We start from the raw sequence: 14,844 nt of genomic DNA on the forward strand, positions 1-14,844 counted from the left end.
ACACACCAATTACACAAGAAGGAAATTCGGGTTCGTCAGAGCGATGCCCGGTGCAACACACAAAAGGAGCCCACAGGCTACTGCCTTAATTGCCCTTGCTTTCACACCAAGGGTTTTACCCAAGGTGTGGTGCGGCTGCAATTGTACAGATTTCACTCACTCAGACCGCGGGGACAGGAACCCCTTGGTCGGCCGATCCCTGGACGGAGATGGCACCCAGACTCAAACACTCCACAGGAGAACGGATAGACACAGAGACAGGACAGTCCTCAGTCCGGATAAAACACAGAAATAATTATCTGACCAGATTCCTGATGTCAGATCCCGGGATCCCTACCAGAACAGAGTGGGAACCAACAGATTCGATGGCGTAGACCTCACTGTGGTCGTGCGCCCTTCCGTTCAGGAGGAGGACCGCTCGGGCCAAATGCCCAGGTGCCGGCTGCCACGGTCATCCTACAAAAATGGTCAGGAATCACACAGCCCCAGTGAAGACGGTTGCCATCTCAGTGGGACCTCCAAATTGTCAAAGTTAGACTCAGGACTCATAGTTTGTCAGACCACTCTGTTTTATTAGCACAGCACTTTGCTAATACATTCAGATAATGTGAGCCCCCATGCAAGATTCAAACAGTCTTATTTATACAGATAAAAGGGTGCGAACTAAACAAAGGGACAGAGAGAGCAAAATTGTAAAATTTGCATGGGGCACAATATGCATATCCTGCTTCCTTATTAACTCTTATTAATCTAAGGCTAATGCTTCACTAATCGCCCTTAAGTGGAGCAATTCATTAAGCAGTTAATGTCTGCTTTCCTGCCACATGGATTGCAGCATTTCTTATTTCTACTTAAAGGTACATACAGCATTATTTAATTCATTCTATTTCTTTAATATAATTCATTTCACTTTCACAGTCTCAAACACAAGCTTCACAGCAGATGATATGGAAAAGCCTTAGGCTATGTCTACACTGGCAGAGTTTTTTTGCCGAGTGTTTGGTTGATGATCAAAAAGCATTTAAAGAAAATTATTGTTGTGTGTTCACATTGTCTTCCACTGGCGGCATAACATGTTCACACTTGGGGCAATCGCATCAGCAGTGAGAGCAGTGTACTGTGGGTAGCTATTCCACAGTGCAGCTCTCCCCCTTCTGCCGCTAGGTCTTGTGGGAAGGCAGAGGGGATCGCAGCACATCAGGGGTCCAGGCTTAATGCCCCACGATGCATTGTTTTCCATCCCAGCATTGCATGTGCATCTGTCTTCAGTTCCTGGCATTTTTCAACGTCCCTTGTTTTCGCCCCGCCACAACTGGCTGCAGGAAAGGATGCCATGCTAATCTCCACTGCTCTGCTAGCTGTCACTAGCACATCACAAATAGCAGTGGAGTTATTCTTGAAGTCACGAAGGCAACGGCAGTCACATTTGCCTGACGCGGTGTCCGACATGGATAGCAGCAACATTAGATTGCTTTTGACATTCACAGAATAGCTGAACACAGTGGAATGTAGCTTTTGTACTCAGAAATCTAGCACTGAGAGGTGGGATCGCTGATTTTGAGCAGCCAGATACCAGGGCTGTTAGAGGGGTGCAACGTGGGGCAATAAGAATCAGGGAGGCCCTGAGGCAACACTTCGAAGATGAAAACCAGTAATGTTTGTTGCTATGCTTGGGACTGCAATGGTTAATGAATTTTGGTAGGCTAGGAAGCAGTTGTGATTGTTCAGGCCTAGGATTCAATATAAGCAACTGATAAAACTGCCTGTTGATTTGCAAGTGCCATCTGCTACCATAGCTTGCATGGAAACAAATAAAAAGTGCTTATCATTCAAACAACTTTGTTTTTATTGCCAATAAAAACCACAACACCCCCACACACACACTCTCGGGGGGGAGAGGAGGTAGCAGGGTAGCAGGGGAGGGCTGACTTTCAGAGCTAAGTGGAAGTCCAGCTTTCATATGAAAAGGTGTCTGCGGGGTGGAGCATAGGGGAAAGTGCCCAGACACTGGAAAGGAATGTGCGGGTGGAGTTTGGGGAGGGTATGGGAAAGAAGCACCGCTTCTCTCTGGCCGGCTTTGAAGGGGAAAGCGCCGCTTCTTTCCGGCCGCTGGCTGCGCGGCTGCCCCTGCTCCTCCTGAGTCCTCCAGCCCCTGCTTGCAGGGCTGCATTCTGAAAGGGGCTTTAGAGCTGCAGGCCAGGGCCCTGGGGCCCCCTTAGTCCAGGGCCCTGCAGCCCCTAAAGCCCCTGCATTCCGGGTGGCCCTGCCTGCTGGGGGGGTGGGGAGGGGCAGCTTCCCCGCTCGCTCCCTCCCTCCCTCCCAGAAAGTCCTAAGCACCGGGAAGCGCTGGGAGGGAAGGAGGAAGGGAGGGGGAGAAGGCGGAGAAGAGGAACTTGTGCAATGCTCCCTTGTAAAGTCAGCCAAACGTTATAAGGGAGCATTGCACAACTTTAAACGAGTATGTTCCCTAATGGAGCAGCGACGTGACTTTGAAACAACGTTAAGCGGGAGGACGTTAAGTGAAGAGTTACTGTACATGACCTTGTACTTTGCACTATTAAATTTCATCCCATTTCTATTACTACAGTTTTCAAGGTCATCCAGATCTTCTTGTATGATATCCCGGTTCTCCTCCTTATTGGCAGTACCTCCCAACTTTGTGTCATCTGCCAATTTTATTAGCTCATTCACACTTTTTGCATGAAGAGCATTAATAAAAATGTTAAATAATATTGGTCCCAAGACTGATCCATGAGGAACTTCACTAATAAGGTTCCTCCAGCTTGACTGTTCACCTTTCATGACCCGTCGTAGTCTCCCCTTTACCAGTTCCTTATCCATCTTTCAATTCTCATATTACTCCCATTTTATCCAATTTAAGTAATAATTTCCAATGTAGAACTATATCAAATGCCTTACTCAATGCCAGCAAGATTAGATCTACTGCATTTCCTTTGTCTAAAAAATAAGTTATCTTCTCAAAGAGATCAGGTTGGTCTGGCACAATCTACCTTTTGGAAACCATGTTGTATTTTATCCTAATTACCGTTCACCTCTGTGTACTTAACTACTTTCTCCTTCAAAATTTGTTCCAAGACCTTGCATACAATTGAGGTCAAACTAACAGGCCTGTTTCCCAGATCACCTTTTCCCCCTTTCTTAAAAATAGGAACTATATTAGCAATTCTCCAGTCATAGGGTACAACCTCCGAGTTTATGGATTCGTTAAAAATCCTTGCTATTGAGCTTGCAATTTCATGTGCCAGTTCCTTTAAAATTCTTGGGTGGAGATTATCCGAGCCTGCTGATTTAATCCCATTAAGCTGTTTCAGTTTGACTTCCACCTTGGATGTGGTAATTTTTATTTTCATATCGTCATTTCCATTAGCCACCCTGCCACTACACCTAAACTCTTCATTGCCCTTATTAAAAACTGAGGCAAAGTATTTGTTTAGGTGTTGGGCCAGGCCTAGATTATCTTTAATCTCCACCCCATCCTCAGCATTTAGTGGTCCCACTTCTTCTTTCCTTGCTTTCTTTTTATTTATATGGTTATAGAACCTTTCACTATTGTTTTTAATTTTCTTTGCAAGGTCCAACTCTGCTTGGCTTTGGTAGTTCTCACTTTATCCTTACACTTTCTGACCTCCAAGAGAGAGCTTTCCTTCCTGATCCATCCCATCTTCCATTCCTCGTAGGCTTTCTGCTTTCTCTTAATCACCTGTTGAGATCCTTGCTCATTCAGTTTGGTCTGCAACCCTTCCCTACACATTTTTTACCCTTGCTTTGGATGCAGGTTTCAGATAGTTTCTGCAACTTTGACTTAAAGTAATTCCAAGCCTCCACCTCATTCAGATCCTTGCGTTCTTCAGTCCAGTCCACTTCCCTAAATAATTCCATTACATTTTTTAAAATTTTCCCTTTTGAAATCACGGACCCTAGTTGCAGACCTATTTTTGTTTACCCTTCCATTTAGTTTAAACTGAATTAGCTCATGATCACTTAAACCATGGTGGTCTCCTATAACCAGTTATTCTATGAGGGCCTTGCTACTCACCAATACCAAATCTAAAATGGCATCGCCTCTTGTTGGTTCGGCAACTATTTGGTGAAGAAATCTGTCAGCTTTCACATTCAGTACAGTCTGGGCCTTACTATTCTCAGTAGCACTAGACCTCCAATCCACATCTGGGATATTAAAATCTCCCATAATCACACAATTCCCAGTAGTATTTATCTCATTAAAAACAATAGAAAAGGTCTCTCTCCATATCCAGATCAGGTCCTGGGGGTCTGTAGCACACCTCAAGCACTGTGCCATGGGAGCCTCTGGTAGCTTTCTTCCCCAAAGTGATTTTGACCCAAACAGACTCTGTCTGATCCATTCCATCACTTCTAATTTCTTTACAGTCTACCTCGGCCATGTCTACACTTACCGGGGATCGACGCTGCTGTACTAGACCCGCTACATTGACTGCAGAGTGCTCTCTAGTCAACTCCGGTACTCCACCGGAATGAGAGGAGTAAGGTAAGTCGACGGGAGAGAGTCTCTTCTCAATGCAGCACAGTGAAGACACTGCAGTAAGTTGATCTAAATTATGTCAACTCCAGCTACATTATTCACATTGCTGGAGTTGCGTAACTTAGGTCGACTTACCCCGATAGTGTAGATAAAGCCCTCATCATTAATATACAATGCTACTCCACCACCTTTACCTTTATTTCTGTCTTACCTGAACAGCACATACCCTTCAATACCTGTAACTCCAATTGTGACTACTATTCCACCATGTTTCTGTTATCCCTATAATATCTGGTTTCACTTACTGCACCAGTCATTCTAGTTCCTCCATTCTGTTACCCAGGATCCTTGTGCTGGTGTACAAACAGCTTAGTTTCTTCTGCTTGACTTCACCCAGATTCCTCACCTGATTAGATACAGTCATTCTACTGCCGGTATCACTTACCTGACTGTTCATTCTCCTACCCACTGCTCTATCCTTTCTCCATTGCTGTAATCGCTCTTTCTTGATTTTTCTCCCAGTCAATATTAAGAGAGATGACAGCTGGGAGCTGGAAACCTTTAAGTGAGTGTCTTTGGTGGACGACGGAGGGGGAATAGTTTCTGGGCAACAGCACCTCTGTGACAGCACCAAGCTTTTCTCTTTGAGCAGCCAAGGAAATTAAATTGAAGTAAATGGGACTAAACAAGTGCTAAAGTACTCTGCTGGGTCCCGGACCATGGACTACTGGACCAAGGAGGTTTCTCCCATCTCTAACATCTGCATTTCCATGAGCTTCAACAAAACTACCATCCCTCATTGAAGCTGGAGAACAGGAACCCAAACAGCCTACACATAGGCACCATCACTACACCAGTGAGTTACAAAGTGACCGGAGAGTACCCAAACATAAGCCTAACTGACTGGAAACTCAAATTGCTGGTAGAAGAGGTTCCGATTTAAACATACACCCCTAATGGTGTTTTTAAAAATTACTTCCTCTCACCTCTAAGTCATTTGAGTATCAAGAAAACCAGATGTCTTAGATTCTAGATTTCTTCAGCTCAGTGAACTACAAAACATAAGACCCAAAACAAAACAAAAACCCACTGACAGATTAATGCACAGGCCCACGTCCCGGACAATTTGGGGGCCCCAATAGGAGCGCCAAAACTTGGGTAGAAGTGGGCGGGGGGCAATGGTACCGGAACTGTGGCACCATCTCCAGCTCCTCCTCTTTCCCCTGAAGCCCTGCTCCCTGTCCAGGCTGGAAGCCAGAGCAGGGCTGTAGTAAGAGCCTCCCAGGGAACCTGGGCCTCTGTGGGGAGGGGCATGCCGCTGCCAGTGGGTCATGAGTTATTAGCTCTCCTTTCTCACTAAGTTTCCTTCATCTTTCCTTCTCCTCATGTATTTAAAGAACCACTTCTCATTGTCTTTTATGTCCCTTGCTTGATGTTTCTGATTTTGTCCCTATGTACTTATGCTATTCTTTCATATTCCAGCTTAGCAATTTGTCCATGTTTTCAATTTTTATAGGATTCCTTTTTGATTTTCAGGGCGTTGATGAGCCCCTGAGGGAGCCATATTGGCTTCTTACTATTCTTCCTAACTTTTCTTCACACAGGGATAGTTGAGAAACTGCCAGCTCTCCTAAACTCCTTTGTCTCTTAGATTTTCTTCCCATGGTACCTTTCCTACCAGCTCTCCAAATTTGTTAAAATCTGCCTTTTTGAAATCCATTGCCCTTGTTCCGCTGCTCTCACTCCTTCCTTTCCTTGGAATCATTAAATCTGTAAGCAGAGTCAGGATGAGCTCTACCCTGACATCTGGTGGTGAATTAGGGTGAGTGTGGAAAAGAACTCCAGGGGCTGATCTTGTTTGCATAGGCACACCCACCCGCCTGGCATGAGACAACAGCAACTGAAAGTGGTTACTTTGGCTGGTGTGGGATCCCCAGTTTCTCTGTTATTGGGGCAGGAAGAATAAAGTTTTGTTACCCTGATTCTGTGAATCAAGGCCAGTGGAACTGTTGTATGACAGAAGGACTCACCATTAACTAAGTAGCACTTGCTTGACAAGGGGCATGGGTTACAAAACCTAGTGAATTGAGAGAGGACGGGGACAGGTATTTGTACCTGATGGTATGGGACCCCCCCCCATTTGAGGGTCTGAAACACCAATTCCTCCACCTTCTCTCTCTCCACTGTTGAATGTCAGAGCTAACTTTGATTCCATTAGGAATCTAATTACAGGCTGCTGAGCTGAATTCACTTTAGGCCAATGGTGCACCAGCACTGGGGCTCCCGTACTACGAACTGAAATCACAAAAGAGCTAAAGTTACTAAGAGCGGAGATTACTGAGTGCTGTGTTAACTAGTGGGGGAGCCTGAAGCTATATTGCTAAGCGGCTGGTGGAGCAGCGAGCGGCTCGGAGCCTTGCGGAGACGGTTGGAGCGGCCCAAGGAATGGCGAGGGGAGCCGTTTGCGGGGATGGCTAGAGTGGCTCACAGGTCGGTGAGCCGAGCCATTTGCGGGGACGGCTGGAGCGGCTCACAGGTCGGTGGGTGGAGCGGAGCAGTTCGTAGAGCAGAGCAGTTCGTGGGATGGCAGGAGTGGACTGGCTCGTGGTGAAGGCTGCAGTGGAACCCCACGGAGAGATGGCCGGTCGGCCTCGGATCACGTAAGGTGCCCCTTAACACCCTGCGTGCCCCCCTTTTAGTCTGGGGCTGCACTGACCAGGGACAGAGACTTTGGGGGTTGTTGGACTTTGGGGACTTTGGGTGGTTGCTGGACCCAAGAGACTTTGGGGGTGTTGGACTTTGAGGACTCTAGGTGATTTTTGGGTTGCTGGATTCAAGAACCAAAGGGAAAGGACACAGCCCAATTTGCTGGGGTGGGTCTTTTGCTCATGGTTTGTGTTATGAATCCTGTTTGTGGTGTTTTTTCCAATTTAATGCTGATGTTGTTTACCTCATGTTATTAAACATTTTCTGCTACACTCAGACTCCGTGCTTGCGAGAGGGGAAGTATTGCCTCTTAGAGGCGCCCAGGGGATGGTATGTAATTGTCCCAGGTCACTGGGTGGGGGCTCGAGCCGGTTTTGCATTGCGTTATTGAAACGGAACCCCTAGATACAGAACCCGGCCCTTGTTGCTGCCAACTTAGATGGGCAGGAGGGTTACAAATCCATCATTTCATGATCACTTTCACCCAGATTGCCTTCTACCTTCTGATTCTCAACCAATTCCTCCCTGTTAGTCAGAGTCAAGTCTAAAATGGCTGTCTCTCTAGTTACTTCCTCTATCTTCTGAAACAAAAAGTTGCCCCAATACATTCCAAGAACTTTTTGGAAATTTTGTGTTTTGCTGTATTACTTTTCCAACAAATGTCTGGGTTGTTAAAGTCCCCCATCACTACCAGGTCTTGTGTTCTGGATATTTCACGGTTTGGGTCCATCCCTTACATACAGGCATCTCCAGAGGTGTTCCATAGGATTTACATATGGAGACCTCAACAAGCATACAATGTCCCTTTAAAATAATTTGCAGCCCCTAAAGACACATTTCTCCCCACCTCCTATTTATTACACCAGCAACTATGTCAGCATTAGAAGACAAGGGCTGCCAGCATCTCCAACGTAAGCCTGCAAAAATCTGCAATAATGCCCTTCTAATTTACTTTTTGAATAAGTCCATTAGTATGTGAGCACACACTCAGAAAATACCTGTGGGAAAAAATACCATATTGCCCTGATCCATACACATGCAACCCCCATCCAGATCAGTGAGAGCGCCACTGGGGCCTGAAAGCGGTATATGACACTGAGAAGTTTAACATGCCTTCCAAATATCCTGTCCCCCTGCTGAATGGTATTACTCAGATGTGTGTGGTGGTTGCCTGGTGGTAAAGTTTTCTCTCTTCCTTTTTAATCCTCTCAACCTCAGCAGCACTGTAACCTGAAGAAGCGTGTGTTCCCCATTGTTCCTGGACCCCACATAGCTGAGTCTGTTCACATTTCCAGCCCGGTGATTGAGCTGGGAGAGTACTTTGATGAACTCTACCTGACTGCAGGCAGAACACAGAGATCATGGATGGCAAAAATCAGAGGGCAAAGCATGGAGAGGGGAGGGGATCACTGTCAGAGGGTTTAGATGAGCCCAGCTTTACAAAAAGGTCATCACACTCTGCTCTAGTAGTGCCCTCCTGTGGTCAGTGTGGCAAACAACCCTTGTGTTTTATATGAAAACTTAGTTTCACCTTTAAATTGCTTTGAGCAATTTCCTGTAAAGAGGAAACAGGATTGTCTACATTTTCAAGAGACTTCTGCAGCAAAGTGTATAGCTTTGTTGTACAAATTCACTGTGGGCTGAGAGTTAGTATCCAAGGTCTTCACTATCGGAATAATACTTTTCCATTACAAAATCATGAAAAGTCAATTGTGTGTTTTCTTATAACAATTAAATTAAATACAACAAATAGAGAAGACAGGTCCTTTCTTCTTCTCCTTTCCTGACTTTGCAAACATCAAGATGTCTCCCCAACCCTCCAAGCCCTCCCAAATTTAAACCCTGAGTGTAGGAAATTTTTACATGAGCCAACACCACTCTCCTGACCAAAAACGATACCCTTCTCCAGTGACAAAGAGAAATGAAACCAGAATCAGCACCACACACTCCATATTCTGTGCTACTAGTCATTTTATCAAACAGCACCTCCGTTGGAATAATTTCAAATATTATGGGAACCTACCAAATATTTATTTAACTATAAATTCCTTTATTAAATCTAAAGGCCAAATGGTACGTATACAATTGCTCTAAACGTGCCTAAAACGACTAAATAATAAGCAATTTACTATATCCAAACAGTAACAAAACATTTATAAACATTTAATCAAGATACTTACAAACAGGCTAAACCAAGGGGTGCTTATTGGTCAGCTCCAGCGTGGTCAGGCAGGTATTATCAACAAACTCTTTAAGAATCTACTTTTTATACCCTTTAACCAACAAGTGATCATTGCCAATTATTGTCAGCTAAAAAACAATTTGAGACAATTCACCCTTACTTCCAGTCTTAATCAGGAGAAGATTTACAACTTCTTTTCTTCCCAAGGCCTTTCCTCCCCCTCCTTCTTTCTGTCCAACAGTTTTCCCATTGCACCTGGGTTCACACAAGCTTTAACACTGGTGTGTGGGTAGCAAAGAGCCATGTTGGCTCATTTTAAGACACATTCTCTTTGCTTGATTTAAAACCATTTGCAGTCAGTCACCCCTATCGGTCACAGGCCTGCTTTTTAGAAACTTCCTCTTATCTCATCAGTTATTCTCTGAGCCAGACATCCTCCCTACTTCATTCCTTCTGGCCTTCTAACATTACTTTCAAGGCTTTCCCTCTACTTGCAATTCAGGGCCTTTCTTTACAACACACACATATTTCCTTAACCAAACTTAAGCTAACTTTAATTCTTTAATTTTATACCTATCCTACAAACCCTTCTAGACAAGAAATGTAATGCTTTAGTCTAAGCCAGGTTATTCGGCTCAGTACAGGAGTAATTGGGTGGGGGTGATGTGCAGGTCACATTAGGGCCTTTCTGGACTTAAACTCTATGAATCTAGAATCCCCTCACAGAGGAACAAATCCTGAAAGGAGCAGAACATGTGCAGATTGCACAGAAGTCAGTGGAAGTTGCAGATGCTCAGCATCTCTCAGCATCTGGCCCTAATTGTACTTTGCATCAGATATTTCTACAGTAAAATTCTTTGACATTTCCAGATGCTGGTAAGCTTCCTGAATGTTTCACTTTCCAGTTTAAATTTATTCCCCCAAATAATAATTCCTAGCACTTACATAGAGCTCTTCATTCCAAGATCTCAGACATTACAGAGGAGAGCAAGTATCATTATCCCCATTTTACAGATGGGGATATGGAGGCACAAGAGAGGTTAACTGACCTGCCCATGATCACATAGCGAACAGAGGGTAGAGTTATGAACAGAACACAGCTCTCCACATGCCCAGTCTAGTGCACTAGCCACTGGACCATGCTGTCTCTTGAATAACCAAACATTCTACCATAAATGAGTTGGGAAGGCATGATGAACTATACGCCATCCCGCCCTCATCTTAGCAGATGCTGCAGAGGCTCTGTATTGTAATTAGCTTAGAAAAGTTATATCAAATCTGACAGATGGAGACAACCAGAAAACTCTAAACTGGTTGAAGTACAAGTGGTGAATGAGACAGTAATGAAGGGATTTAAATTATGGAATAGGGCATATGGCAAGGAAACAGTGGAAAAGAATAATGTTAAGGCGTGACTTGATTACAGTCTGTAACTACCTACATGGAGAACAGAATTTGATAATAGAGGGCTCTTCAGTGTAGCAAACAAAGGCACAAGATGCAATAGCAGAAAACTGAATCTAGACAAACAGACTAGAAATAAGGCACATATTTTGGATAGTAAAGGTAATTAACCAATGGAACAACTTACCAAGGCTTTTGGTGGATTCTCCATCACAAGAAATTTTCATATCGAGATTGGATGATTCTCTAAAAGATATACTGTAGTTCAGTGGTTCCCAAATTTTATTGGTTCACATACAATATTTGTAAAAGAGGATGTTTGAAGTACCACATGCAAATTTCTCCATCTTGTGCATTTTTAGGCCTTAGTAGGCTTAGCTTAAGTATTTATGAACTTATAATAAAAAAGGTTTTGAATTCGGTTGGTGGAGATATGTCTGGAGAAAAACACAGGTGAAGAGAGTTTGGCTGGGGGAGACTGGGTGGGAGGGTTGGTGGACATGAGGTTTAGAGATGGCTGGAAAATGTCTATTTGTCAACACTGAAATTTTGCAGGAACCTACCTGTTTTGATGAAAATTTCATCACAAAAGATTTCTCAGGTCTAAGATGGAATTTATGGTCAAGACCAGAGAAAAAGAAACCCACCTCAGAGCAGCCTGGTAGTCAGAGCACACACCTGTAGTGCGGGAGACCATTCGCTCTGCTGTACCTGATTCAGATGAGTGCCCTGGCCACCAGGCTATTGGCTACTCTGGGTTGGATGGATCTCTACCTCTCTTGCGCACTCGCTGATTTTTCATGAACAGCTTTGAAAGTTCTCGGTTTCATCCTGATGCAGAATGAAAAATTTTTGACATCACAAAGTTTCACAAAACGGGAGAACAATTTTCTATCCAGCTCTAATGAGGTTAGGTTGAGAGACAGGATTCTGGATGGAGAGCAAGGGGGCTTTTTTGGGGTGGGGTCTAGAGAAAGAGAAGGGGCAGGGAAGACTCTGGTGGTTGTGTGTGACTCAGGGAGAAGGGGCATAGAGGTGTGGGGAGTCTTGGCTGGGAGTGAGGGGCTTTACCTGGGCATCAGGCTGCTACCACCCTTCTTCTTGCGGTCGTGGTTTGATGGAGGCAGGCTTCCCCAACCCACCAGTCTTCCTGCTGCTTTTGTTACCCTCACCAGGGAGTTTTACTCCAGACTTGATGCTCCCTTGCAGTTCTCCTCTCCAGGCTGTCTGCCCTCTTCCTTTTAATCTTCCTAGAAGTCACTTATCAGCTGGGTTTTATCATGATAAGGAGATAGCTACCTTTCTCCACTAGTCTGCTGCTCCCTTGAATACCTGATTCCTTAAAGAGGCCGTGTAATGTAACAGGGACTGGCTGGCCCCAAGCCCCACTACACCTTCAAGGGAACAGACCACTCTGTTACAGCACAGAATCCTAGAAATGTAGGGCTGGAAGGGATCTTGAAAAGTCATCTAGCCCAGCCCCCTAAGCTGAGCACGACCAAGTAAACCTAGACCTTCCCTGGCAGCCATTTGTCCAACCTGTTCTTAAAAATCTCCAGTGATGGGGATTCCATAACCTCCTATGGAAGTCTATCCTAGAGTAGCATGCCTCTTCCAACAAGCTCATGTACCACTAGTATACACACGTCACAGTTCGGGAACATCTGCTGTAGTTCAAACAGGTATTAATGCAAGGGAGTTCTGTGTTATACAGGATATCAGACTAGATGATCACCATCGTCCATTCTGGCTTTATGACATATGAACAAATGTTTAATCTAGAGGTAAAATTTGCACCTAAAGTCTTCTCTACAACTATCAAAGTACTTCAGAGAAACTGAACCACTGTATTCAAAGTGACATGGATGCCGAGTATAGGATTAGAGTCACCCTGTGAATTTTGTTGCACTGTAGTTGCAAAAAGTCTTCACGGTTTATTGGCTATGCAGCTATCTGCAGCCAAAAAGACAAGTAAGAGCCAGCAACTTACCCTGTATTCCAATTACACAAACAAAAACTATGTTAAATACCCCATTATTATGGTCGCTAAGTCAAGCACTCAAAAAACAGGAAGTGCCAGAATTAAGGTTGCCCATGAAAACTTGGTGCAGCCCCCTCGTGCATATGCATGATAGTTTTTAATGACATGATCACATACTGTGTTTTCCACAGGCATGCTTCCTCCAGTGCATAGGATAGATAATGGCCACTGAGCTGCTGTTCAATATTTTATTTTATCCTCATTGCTCAACATGTAGCTCAGGCCTTATGCACTGAACACTAGTCAAATCCTGCCCTAAAGACAGAATTATTAATTTCCTCATGGGTTTTATTATGGTTCTCAACAGTATAATATCGGAGCACTTAATAACCTTTAATCTATGTTAACAATACTCCTCTGAGGGGAGGGGTTATCATCCCCATTTTATAGCTGGCACAGAGATTTCAGGCCCAAAGTACCTACTACTGCCCGATTTGAGACATCCTGTATCTGATTTTTCCAACCGTCTCTCATTATGTACCACTTCATATGCTCAAAGCACAGCTCCCACTGACTTCATTTTCAGTGAGAGTGCTCAGCGCTTCTGCAAGTCAGACCCAGGGTCTCAAGTCAGGCACCCAGGAAATGAGGAACACAAAATGACCACATGAGAAAAGCTTGGTTTAAGTGACTTGTCCAGCATCACACAGGAGCTCTAACAGAGACAGGGATAGAATGTAATTCTCATGGGCAGCATTCAACTGCCTTTACTATGAGCCCTTACTTTCTCTTCCTGCAATCCTCAGCCTCATTCATTGCACATCTTCAAAAAATGAAACAGGTCCTACAGAAACAGCCTCTTTCACTACATACTGCTAATTCAACCCCAGAGCAGGTCCTTCCTGGGCACTGAATAAGGTAGGGGGCCTCTGAAAAAAAATGTGCTGATCATGTAATTAAAGACTGCATCATAATAGTTCTGTGCAATCTTAATTCAATCATAAGGGATAGATTAAGATTGCACAGGCAACCTTCATTCTGGCATTTCTTAACTTCTGAGTGCTTGACTTTGCAACCTTGCTATTCTTTTAACTCTTTTGTGTGTGTGTAATTTCCTAGTTTTTAAAAAAGCAAAATGAAAACACAAATTCCATCATAGGGCATCATATTAACATCCACTTTGTTCATCAGCAGGGTTGGAACCATTAGATCCACAACACAGACTTCTGCCACTTCACCTAACGGGATAAAAGATAGCAGTACTAGGTTGTCATCCTCTAGGTAGATCAGCACTAGACAAGGATGGGGCACTGTCAGCAAATATGTGTGAAACACACGGGCAGCAGAGGAATAGTGAGACTCAGAAATTTTGAGTTCCATTGCAGGTTCTGGAAGGGTGTGTTCTCTGGTGGACACAGACACTTTTGCCCATTCCTCCACATGTGACACTTTCTATTGTGTCCCCTCCCACCTGTCCTTATCTATGTTATGGCTCAGGCTCCTCCCTGGTTCTTTTGTTACAGATCGATTCTCCTCACCTAGCCAATCCATCTTCACTCCTCAGACCTCTCATCCCTCTGCCAGTTTCCTTGTCCAGCCAGTACTAATCTCCCCCTCTGGACGTCTTGTCCCAATCCCCTCTCCTCACACCCAACCCCAGTACTGATCTTCTTGCCCAGACTGTCACAATTCCTCCCTTCCTCGTTCCTCATTTGATCTCTCCCATATCAGCTTCCAGTCACCTCCAGACACACGTTTCCTGTCCCCAGTGTCCCAGTCCCTATCACACCCCCTCTTCCTCGTCTGATCTCACTCTCCCCTCCCCCCGCCTTCCAGTCCCCTTGCCCAACCCAGTTTGCCACCCAACTCCCAATCCCAGTTTCCTCTCACCCCCATCAACCTCCCACCCAGTTCTTTGTCACAATCTACACCCACAACCTCTTGTCCCCTCTGCATTTGATTCAGGCAGTTTCCTCCTCCATGCTGCCCGGGTCCAGCAGGGTGGGGCACTGAGAGCACAGGACAGGCAGGCCCCCTACTCTCAGTTCT

Source organism: Emys orbicularis, chromosome 1 (genome assembly GCF_028017835.1).
Source record: "Emys orbicularis isolate rEmyOrb1 chromosome 1, rEmyOrb1.hap1, whole genome shotgun sequence".
NCBI classification, from domain to species: domain Eukaryota; kingdom Metazoa; phylum Chordata; order Testudines; family Emydidae; genus Emys; species Emys orbicularis.